Genomic DNA, 11,762 nt, shown 5'->3' with positions numbered 1-11,762 from the left:
TTTGTTACTGGATCCTGCAATAAGGACTTGTACAGGGAGGAACTTCATGCACAATGGGAAACATTTAATGCAATTGTCCTCTCCTGGTTCATAACACAGTTAGTGAGACTTTACTGTCTGGCATTGTCTATGCTACGAATGCTTGTGCAGTTTGGGAAAAACTAAAGAAACGGTTTGACAAGGTGAATCACATGCGTATCTATCAGTTGCATCGAGAAATTAATATGCTCTCTCAAGGTGCTGATTCAGTTTCATCCTACTTTATAAAATTAAAAAGCTTATGGAGTGTGTATGATGTTTTAGTTCCTAATCCAAGCTGCGATTGGCCTGAATTTAAGGAATATTTAGATCACATGTGTCAGCTGAGACTACTACAGTTTTTGAGTGGACAAAACAAGTCATATGATCAAGCTCGGAGACAATTTTTACTCAAAGGAGTAACTCCAACTATTAATCAAGCTTATTCCATGCTTATAGAAGATGAGATACAACATTCTTCCTGTATGCTTGCTGTACATGATAGATCAGAACCACTTGCCATGCAGGTGAATCAAAATTATAGTTATGGACAAGGAAGTACCAACTACAAGGGCAGAAAGTGTGACTACTGTCATCTCTCAGGTCACATCAAAGAGAATTTCTATAAACTAATTGGCTATCCCACTGATTGTAATAACAAGAAGAACCAAGGTTATAATGCTACTAATTCCAGGTCATATAGTCGTGGTAACAACTATTCATCATATAGTGGCAGCAACAACCAATCCAGTACTGGTGGTAAATTTTCTCAAACTGTAAATGTAGTAGCAGGATAAGTAGATGCATCTAGTTCCAGTCATGATGTAGGTTCATCACCACTGGGAAAGACTCACACATTCATAGAAGAAGAATATACCCAAATCATAAGCATGTTGAACAAGGATAACAAGGACATGAAACAAGTCAATATGACAGGTATAACCATTTTTTTGTCCAAAACTTGTTCTAACAGTTAGATAGTGGATTCAGGACCTACACATCATATGTCTGTAAATAGACACATGTTCAGAGATAGTACAAGTTTAGTACAAAGTCCTAAGGATTAATTACATCTTCATACTAGTGCTGAAGTGACTATTTCCCATATTGGAGAGGTTTATATCTTTGCAGATAGTGTGATAAAGGATGTTCTCTTTTTCCTAACTTCAGACTAAATCTGTTATCTGTTGCTAAGATAACTAAGGAACTCTCTTGCTTTGTTTTCTTCTATCCTGATTTCTGTGTCTTTCAGGACCTCTTCAATGTCAAGGTGAAGGGGATTAATAGACAGGAGGGTGGACTTTACATTCTTAAAGGAGAATGGGAAGACCAAACTACACCTGAAGGACTAAATCATGACAAGATCATTGCAGAAGTTTCAAATCCAAACTGCACATTATGGCACAAGAGACTTGGGCATCCAGCTTCACACGTTTTGAGGTGTTTAGATCTTTTGATGAGTCATAATGATGTAGATATGTTAAATAAATGTGCAGTCTGCCCACTAGCTAAGCAAACCAAGATGTTATTTCCTAATAGTACTACTAAGTGCTCTGCGTTTTTTGAACTTGTACATATGGATCTCTGGGGTCTTTATAAAACTCCTACTTCTGATAACAAGTATTATTTTTTGACTATAGTAGATGACTACAATAGATACACTTGAGATCATCTGTTGCAGTTAAAGTCTAAAACCATAATAGCCATTAAGAGCTTTATATCCATGATCAAAACACAGTTTGGAGTATTGACAAAGTCTGATAATGGGACTGAATTCATCAATTCTTGATGTCATACATTGTTCTAGTCTTAAGGTATTTTGAATCAAACCAGCTGTACTCACACTCCACAACAAATTGGAGTTGTGGAGAGGAAGCACAGATAAATATTAAACATAGTAGAGCCCTCAAATTTCAGTCTCACTTGCCTATTAAGTATTGCGGGTTATGTGTGAAGGCTGCAATGTATCTTAAGTGGTAAAATTCCATTTCAACTATTATTTTCTAAAGATCCCAAGCTATCTCATTTGAGAGTTATTAGTTGTCTGTGTTATGTAACAATTGCCCCTAGAGGTGATTTTCTGAAAGGGCAAAACCTGTTGTGTTAGTGGGAGATTCAGAGTCTCAAAAGGGTTACTTACTCCTAGACATGCAATCAAAAAGATTGTCAGTTAGTATAGATGTTGTGTTCCAAGAAGATATATATCCTTTTAATCCATTACAAAAGGAATTGCAATCTGCAGTAGCTTCTAAAACTGGTGAAGACATCAATGATTTCTTAGTCTCCACAGATGATGATGCCCCTACTGATGGTCCTGATTAGCATACTTCAGTTGAAATTGATACTTTTGTTGATCCTGCCCCACCTAATCTAGACAAATCTGACACAAATAATAGTGCAGATAGTTCAGCCGATCCCCCTTTTCCTCTACCCACATCCAACAGGCCTACTAGAGCTATTAGGCCATCTGTGTGGATGCATAATTATGTTAACACTTCTAGCAGCCAAAAATGTAAGCATCCCTTAGCCAATAGTTTGTTATATAGAAAAACATGCTCTGCTTATCAATGTTACTTGAAAAAATTCTCCAATTTGACTGAACCCCAACACTTTAAACAAGTTATAAAGTATGACAGATGGGTGGAAGCTATAAAGTTAGGAATCCAAGCCTTGGGAGGCAATAATTCATGGATCCTTGTTGACTTGCCCAAGGGGCAAGAACACTATTGGTTCCAAATGGATCTACAAAATAAAGTATCTTGAAAATGGTGAGGTAGATATGTTTAAAGCAAGATTAGTGTCCAAGGGATATAGCCAGCAGGGGGGACTAGCCTTTTAGGAGACCTATTCCCCAGTTGCTAAATAGTAATAGCAGGTATGTGGTTGTTGTAGCGGTGTCTAAAGGGTGGACTCTCCATTAAATGGATGTCTATAATGTATTTTTGCAGGGTGATCTTGAAGAGGAAGTATATATGGAACTACCAAAAGGGTTCAGGAGACAGGGGGAGACACTACAGAAAAATAACATTTAGCGACAGTCATATTTGATCGCTATTCTATGTAAATTCATCGCTAAACAGAAATAGCTACGGATTTGATTCTATCACTATATTTCTCGTTGCTAGCCTCTTACCAATGAAAAATAATTTCCGTCGCAAAACTTGTGACCGCTTAATGACGAAGCTTATCAGTTGTTGATGTTACCGATGAAAAATTGCGTTGCTATGCCGTTGCTATTTCCAAAATTCATTTTTTTCGTGGCTAAATTTATGATAGAATATTTTATCGCTGATCTGTTGCAACATAGTTTGGTCGACTAAGCAACTGTCTTTAGCAACCAAATTTATCCATCGCTAAAGTTTTTCAGTAGCAACGACAAAAGTTAGTCACTAATTTTTTATCGCTAATAGAAACCATCTTTAGCAATCAATGTTTTTCAGTAGCAACGACAAAAGTTAGTCACTAATTTTTTGTCGCTAATAATTTTGTAAGAAAATTATTGAAATGCATAAATTATTGAATGATTAAAATAATCAACATTCATATTAGATAGCAAAATGCACAATAATTGTGTTCAAACATCCACAAGTTCAAGTATTTTATCAAAAATAAACTAATGTCAAACCAACATCCATCAAAATTAGTATTTGTTACTACATACCTATTTTGAACTTCCACACAAAATAGTCTATCAAAAATTAATGTAACGATGAAGGGCTATGAATACTATGAAGCTACGAATCAACGTCATCATTATTAGTAGGAGGAGGATCAAGCACGACCCCTTCTTGTCACCTAATACCACCAACACACTCAATAACTATTGGAAGAAAGTGAATAGTAAGTGCCGGAATCAATTGCTTCACATGCCCCTCCAAATTTGTTGTCGGTAAAGAAACTGAAGTTGGTACTGATGTGGAGGCATTACAGACACAACAATTTTTCCCAAAGAAACTTTCAGATGCACATCCGAGACCAAATAATCTTTTCTTCTTTACTCCTCCCGAAACTTCATAATTGTTTCCAATTGATTAATTTCAGATTCATTCTATCTTTTTTCTCTGTGATTAAAAAGTGGAGATATTAAAATAGACTCAACTTCCTATATAATTAAGAACTTTCAACAGATATCAATACAAAAGAATAGAGGATGAGAAGAAAAAGCGAGTTGAACTTAGTGTGAAGCAAGGAAGGAAATTGAGGCCATCCGAGAGTAGTGGTGGAGATAGTGGCAAGAGGCCACGAAAGAAGTGGGGGAGTTCGGGTTCGTTCTCCTTGGCTAGTTTTCGCTCTCCTTACCCAAAGTTTTTGGGTAGTCATCGCTCCCCACTAAGAGATTGAAGAGTATATCTGTTGACACCCAATTTTGGCTCTCCATGCCTAAAATAAGCGTATTCAGACTTTCTGATCGTTAAAGGGCACAAATACAATTTTTACACACTTTTCTAATTTTTAATAATTTATTAATAATCAGCATTATTTTAGGACTTTTAATCAATTTATTGTCATACTTTAACTTTGCATAATTTATTGATAATTGTTCTTAATTTCCTAAATTTTAGAATATTTATCAATTTATTATTATTTTAATATTTTCGCACATACATCTGCATACGTACATAACATAACACTACAATTCTTTTTATATATGATAATTCTAATTTTAATTGTTTATAGCATAATATATTTTTTTGAAGTTAACTATATTTGCTATTTACATTTTTCTGTAATTATACATCAATATTTATACTTTTTTAATTCAGCATGCAAACGATAATATTGGCTCGATTATTTTTTAAACACAGAGTAATAAATCAGTCAAGTCAAGGTTTCGTCACTTTTCAAAAGATGATACTTGAAGTGATGGGTTGATGTTTTTATCTGTTGGATAAGTAATCTTTGCGTATTGGTTAAAAGGATGAAAATTCATTAGACAATACCCCATGGTTTAAATCATGCATTAAGGGAACAAAAATAATTAACATTTTATTTTTTGGTTAATAAAGAGTGTTAATTTTTATTATAAATGAATGGGGGTGGGGTTATTTTTTTTAAAACACAAAAATACACGTACAAATACACTACAAATCAGTCACGGCTCTTTTTCTCTTCTCTCTTATTTTTTCTCTCTTCCAAGCCCTCACTGTCGACCGCCGGACGACCGTCGACCACCAACACCACCTTCAGATCTGGAAATCCTCACTTCAAATACAACCACCCGTGCCATCAGAAACCTCTTCTACTACTCTAGCCCAACACATGCCCACTCTGTTCTTTTCCTCCCGTTACCTTGACCACGCTGCCTCACCGAAGCTGATCGTCGACGAGCTCCAGTCGGACCTGCACCGGTGTTGTCTCCCTTCCCCTCTTTCCCCGTCGAGGACCAACCCATTACCACCACTGTATTGTCTCTCTTTACTCCCCATTTGTTTTTAAAACATTTCTTTTATAGATCTGTGTGATGATGTATTTTCGGCGTTGCTCCAGTGAAATTCCGTTGAAGCAACGGCGTCACCTCTCTCTTTTGCTATTATTTTTCGAGAGGTGCACTGTTTTGACATTATATCATGACTAAAGCATGAAATTATTTAAATTTTTTTGCCTTCTCCAAAGAACACTACTATTTCAGAAATTATTTATGGTTGTGTTGAACGATTGTTGCTCTATTTTGCTACGCATTTTGGCATTATACTGATCCTTATTTTGTTTACACTTTTTGATGGCTTTGTCAATTTTTCAATTGTCCTGTTATCCCCTGTTATTGTGTTGCGAATATTTGGACTGTCTTATGTGATATTTTTGTGATTTTTACTGCTTTCCGGATGTTAATACTATATTATATTGGCCGATGAAGAAATTTTCATCGATTTTCGAGGCCTCCACAGATAAAAAGACAGATATTATGTACACAAATATGTACTAAAATACATTATTTTGGGCGATGACGAAATCTTTATAATATTTCCAAAACTTTATCTAAGCCCCACTTTTTAACAAAAAATATATTTTTTAATACATATACATACCTTTTTAATTTATTTTGATAATTATTTATTTTTTACTAACCTTTTTATTACAAGTGTTTGTACAGGTTCTCAGGAATACTTGTCAAAAAGTACACTCAAAAGGAGAGTTCGAGTTTATTTTATGTTTGTATTCTTTTTTTACATTCTTATAATTGTACAAATATTATCATAGTGAAATTTTATTTTTTTGGGATGTTGGGCGAAATATTTCTTATTTACATAATCCTCATCACGCGTTAGGCAAATTTAGGCCTTTAATATTTATATTAAATTAATTCAGATATTTAATCAAATAATTCGCACTTTTTACACTAAATTCATTACGTAATCTTTTCTTTAAGACAAAATTTTCTTTATTCAATCTTTTCTTTCCATACATATTCGTATATACTTTTGTTTATTTTCACACACTTTTTATATACATATTTTTACGATAATTTATGCATTCTTTAAATGTAAATTGTTTATATCATTTTAACAAATATTTTATATTTGTATTTATAAATATTGATTTTTTTCTTCATCGTTTAATAAACCTAAGTCTGGCCGGAAATCACATTTGTTGATTCTGAAGGGTGTCTAACCCCTTCCCTTCGGAATAACTTAAATCCTTACCTAGGATCTAAATTGGTTCGTGGATTAAATAAAGTCATACTTGTTAATAAATAGATAAGTTTCCTATTTTTTCTTAAAATTTAGGCGACGACTCTGTATAAAATCAATTCTTTTTGAGTCCATAATATCGTGCTAGTTTTGACCTTAGGTAAAAATTGGGTATGACAGTTTGACGACTCCGCTGGGGAATAAAGGTTCTAACCACTGCAGATTTAGGTAAATATTTACGTTTATACATTGTTATTTGTTTCATACTAATTGTCTTGGTTTATTTTGTTTATGTGGCATAAATTGCTTATTTGTTATTATTTTGTATAGATTGTTTATTTGTTTATCGCTTTATATAAATTGACATTTAGTTTATATTTCATCCATTTTGGAGTACTGACACTCACACATATTGTACACGCAGATTGTACATTGTACTTCCCAAAATTCTTTCAAATCACCTTACTTTAGAGAGTTGGCGCATAGGGGTGAGCGGGAGTTTTATTGTTGTGGGACTACGTGTCTTCTCATTTAGAAAATTTAAGTCTGTGTTTACCCACTCTTAGTCAACATAGGATATAGCTAAAATAACACCTTTAGGTGCATGCATCATTAGTCAATATTGTGTTTGAAGGATTCACGATTCAAGTGACACGGTATTATAGTCTTTATACATATTTGAAGGATTATTGTGTTTGTACATATTTATTTGCTATGAATTGATTATACTTTAGTGAGAAGGTGTAGTCTAACCTTTGTTTTGCATGGTGGATCAGTAAAAAGACACACCTTAGCAACATCGCCACTAACTGTGTATAGGTTTGAACTACGTTTTGACCTGATTCTTGTCCTAACAAGATACTTAGGCAACCTTACATTAAGGTTCTGTCTCTTCACTATTTTAGAATAGTTTCTCCGATATTTAAACTGGGGCAATTTTCTGAAACAGTTCAAAAATGCTCTCCAAATTCTTCAAAAGCGTAAATCAATAGCTCCTCAAATCCAAATCTTAATTACATTAGTGCCTAGCCGGTCTACCTTCAGTTCCTCACTCAATTTTGATTCAAGAATACCTAATTTCTTCTTTCAAACGTTGTAAACCATTAAATTTATGACGTATCAAACTTCACTTTCAAAAGCATGATTTCAACATTTTTTCAGTAATAATAATTCTGCCAACTGTGGCGAAATAATGTCATAATTCCTTCAATGTCTGACTTTTCAATCTTGGAAGCATACTAAAGTTGTGTCAAAGCTCTCCCAATGCTTGACATTTATTCTCTCGATCATTTGATCAGAACAATTTTGATGCTGCAAGTAGTTCTTTCCTGATCTTCTTTTATATTATTTTCATGGATGACCATCATTTTTTTGTACAATCATACATTGCACATACAAATTCACAAATTTGCCTGAACTATGCAGACCTGATTCTTGTTTTCACAAGATACGTAGGCAATCCTCATTTGGGTTCGGTCCCATTCTTTTTAAAAATAAAATAAAATTTTGACTTGGTTGATACCAATACAGTTAGAAGTGTGCATGAGAAAGAACAAATTAGTATGATGTAAAGGACCGATTTCATGATAAACTATAGATTCTTTTGGTACCTTTTATCACACCTGAGTAACACTTGAAAAATTCTCTTGCATACATCTAAGACAAGAACGAAATCAGCCCCATCGTTTCATGTGCATTGTATGGTGAGCTTTATTTTAATTCATTGCATTACACTGTTGATCTAGAACTTGGCCTAAATATTTGTTGAGGCAAAATTCTGAGTTACACTTGATTTAGGAAAGGACCGTAGGCCTTCTTTGACCCAATTGAGCCTTTCACAACCCATCAAATGACATTTATCCCTAGCACTCTCTCATTTTGAACAAAAAGCCTTTTCTTCGGACAACCGCATCTTAACCTATACCTTTTTGAGTGCTTATATAGTAAAGCCCCGAAAACGGGTCCCGGAGCGTCACACGGTGCTTGAGGCTACCAGTAGCCCCAAGCTAACCATGAGCCATTTTCATTCAGTTCAACACAAATCAATGGGGTTTCCATAAATAACCCTCAAATATCAACAGAGTAATCATCATCCAAGAATAAAAGAATTTCAGAAAGATAACAAAATACGACTTATTAGTCAACTCCCAACATCTATACTAGTCTGACAAGCCTCTATGAAAATCAATAAAACCAACGAGCCATTAAGACATGCCCCAACTAACTCATACTCAGTTATCAGATGCAAACAATTTTGTGAAACCAACATCAAACATCACGTCCTCGGAACATGAGGACTCACCACAACAGAGGATGTAGAACAGCGTGCCCAAAGAATCACTGTCAAACCTGGAACTGAGCACCTGAACCTACATTCCGAGAAAATGCGGCCCACATCTGAAGATGTGGGTCAGTACCATGGAAATGAACCGAGTATATGGGGGTGTATGTAGTTGTATAAACATCATCATTATAAATATTTATAAGAAATATGCAGGATGTATGAAACTCACATAGCCCAAAGAAAATCATCATAATCATGAGGGGATGAAATAAGTATAATAACACATGTGAGTCATCATATGATTTGTCAATCACTTTCAGTTCATCAAGAATATCAATTCTCATAATGTAAATATCATTTAAATCTTTCGAAAGAATAACTTTCACAATTCCACTTTCAAATCACTTCACCATTCACCATAGACACAAGGAAACACACACATTGAGAGATCCTATAACCGACATAAACCATGTGAGCTACATGGAGTCCAACGTACAACCCACGTTGGGGAGAACCGTCCTATCCTTGCCATCGGAGTAGGACTATCGATATCAAATCCACACAAACTAGTGATCACTATATAAATCAGCCTCAGGCTCACTCCTACGGGGGCACGTAGTTCTAGGGAAGTGAGGTCGCTTTATACCTCTCACTCGGTGCTAAAGATTTCTTCCGGACTTAGCTCAGATTATTTCAAAGACAATCACAACAAAACAATTTCAGTAATATATAAATATACATCGGGAGCCATCATGCTTCTCATCTATCAAAATCAACCACGTTGTGGATTTCTTTCACTCTCGAGTTCAAAACAACTCCATTAAGACCAAAAGGTCAAATCATTCAAAATATCTCAAATATTCAACATCAACGTGCTTATAACACACACTTTCCCAAAAAAACACAATTTTTAATGGGGATTCACGACCCAAATATCAAAATCATGATAAATATCATTCAAGATTCATCCTTTATATCACCACACATGTAAATTCATCTTTCAAAATCATAAACATCAAGATTTCATAATAATCATCATAAGATATGGGTTCATGCTTCAAATTCATAAAAATCAAATAAAAATCATGCCTTTGTAAAAAAAATTACTTTTGGGCACAAGAACGAAATAAAGTTCTTGTTGAAAAAAAAAAACCCCACATACCTTGAATGATGAACTTTAGATCGATACTCGTTTTTGAGATGTTAATCGTGCCTTTGAATGATGGTTCTTGGAGTTCTTGAACTAGGAACTTGGAATCTTGAATAAATTTGCAGAATTAATGGTGAACTTTGGAGGTTCTTGAAGTTGGATGTAGGAGCTTAGAGTTTTTTTTTTTGAGGAAATTTGATGAAATATAACATATAATGCTTCTAATAGGCTTTAATATAGGGTTTGGATGGATTTTGGGTGAGGGGGAATGACCAAAACACCCTAAAAATCAAATAATTCTCGAATCTATCCTTTGGTGGATTGTTTTGATAGTCTGAAGTAGATCAACCATAGCGTTTTACTCCGATATCCAAATTGGATGAAACCAATTTCATTAGAAAGAGGACTCTCATATATTTCCGTTGATATATAGTATCTCACCCAGATCATTGTGTACGAGGAGTTATGATCGTTTGAAATTGACCCAAAAATTCACTTTTGATAGGCTGAAGTAGATCGACCATAACTTTTTGCTCCAATAGACAAATTAGATGAAACCAATTTCATTGGAGAGGACTCTCAGAGATTTCCGTTGATATATAGTAGATCACCCAGATTATTATGTACAAGGAGTTATGATCATTTAAAGTTGGAGCAAAAATACGCCAGGCCTCAGTACTTTTTCCTGCACGTTTTACTGTTCACTACTATTCACGGTTCGATCGGAATGTTTATAACTCGTCGCTCGGGTGTCCGTTTTGGATGATCCACATATCGTTGGAAAGCTTATTCGATACTCTACGCAATGGTGGGTCATAATCTAAGACATTCCAAACGAAAAATTTATAGTTCATTCTAGAAGATAGAACCCAACACGTTTACGCACAAAATTTCAACGAAAATTTTTTCGGGGTATTACATACATGCACTATCTCTATCTTGGTCCTACCTCCTTGAGTGCACTAAATACGTGCAATTTCTGGACAAAGATTCAAGATTAAAGATGCAACATGCAAAAGATATATTGTCCCAAAAGAACAAAATTAAAAAAAAATGACTTCAAAAGGACAAAGCCCCCCACGTAAAAAATAAAAAAATAAAATATATAATTTCTTAAAAAAAGGGGCAAACTCCAACACAAGATTCAAAAGAAGTCGAAGCATATACAAAAACAAAGGACAACAAAGAAAAACAAAGAAAATCACGCATCAAAGTGCAACAAACATCGAAAGCACAAATATTGTGTAACGCTCATTGAGGAATTAGTCACTTTTATTTCAAATATCATCTTACCCGTCCCCAAGCCTACATTACAAGCCGACAGCAAGTCCTACGAGATTCTATTTCAAGTGTCCTCACATTAGTGGATACTTACATGAAGTTCAAGCCTATGGTATCAAAATTGCATGTATTGAATTTCTTTTCGAGTGTGAGTGTATTTCTCTCTACGTCCCCAAATAAAAAAAGTTACTCAAATATGTGTGAAATGTGACTTTTTTTCTGGAGAGGGCACTTGAAACCTGAGGTTAGGTACTTTCACAAAACCTTTATTTGAAGCAAATACTTAGGTATGTCTGAGGAACCATTTGAAACTATAGGAGTTACTCTGAAATCGATCTCGAGTAGTTGGGAAAGAAATGGGGAATTCTCATACACACTACTAATTATTGGTATCAATCGA

This window comes from Capsicum annuum, chromosome 1 (genome assembly GCF_002878395.1).
Source record: "Capsicum annuum cultivar UCD-10X-F1 chromosome 1, UCD10Xv1.1, whole genome shotgun sequence".
NCBI lineage: Eukaryota > Viridiplantae > Streptophyta > Magnoliopsida > Solanales > Solanaceae > Capsicum > Capsicum annuum.
Note: the sequence above shows the minus strand (reverse complement) of the source record.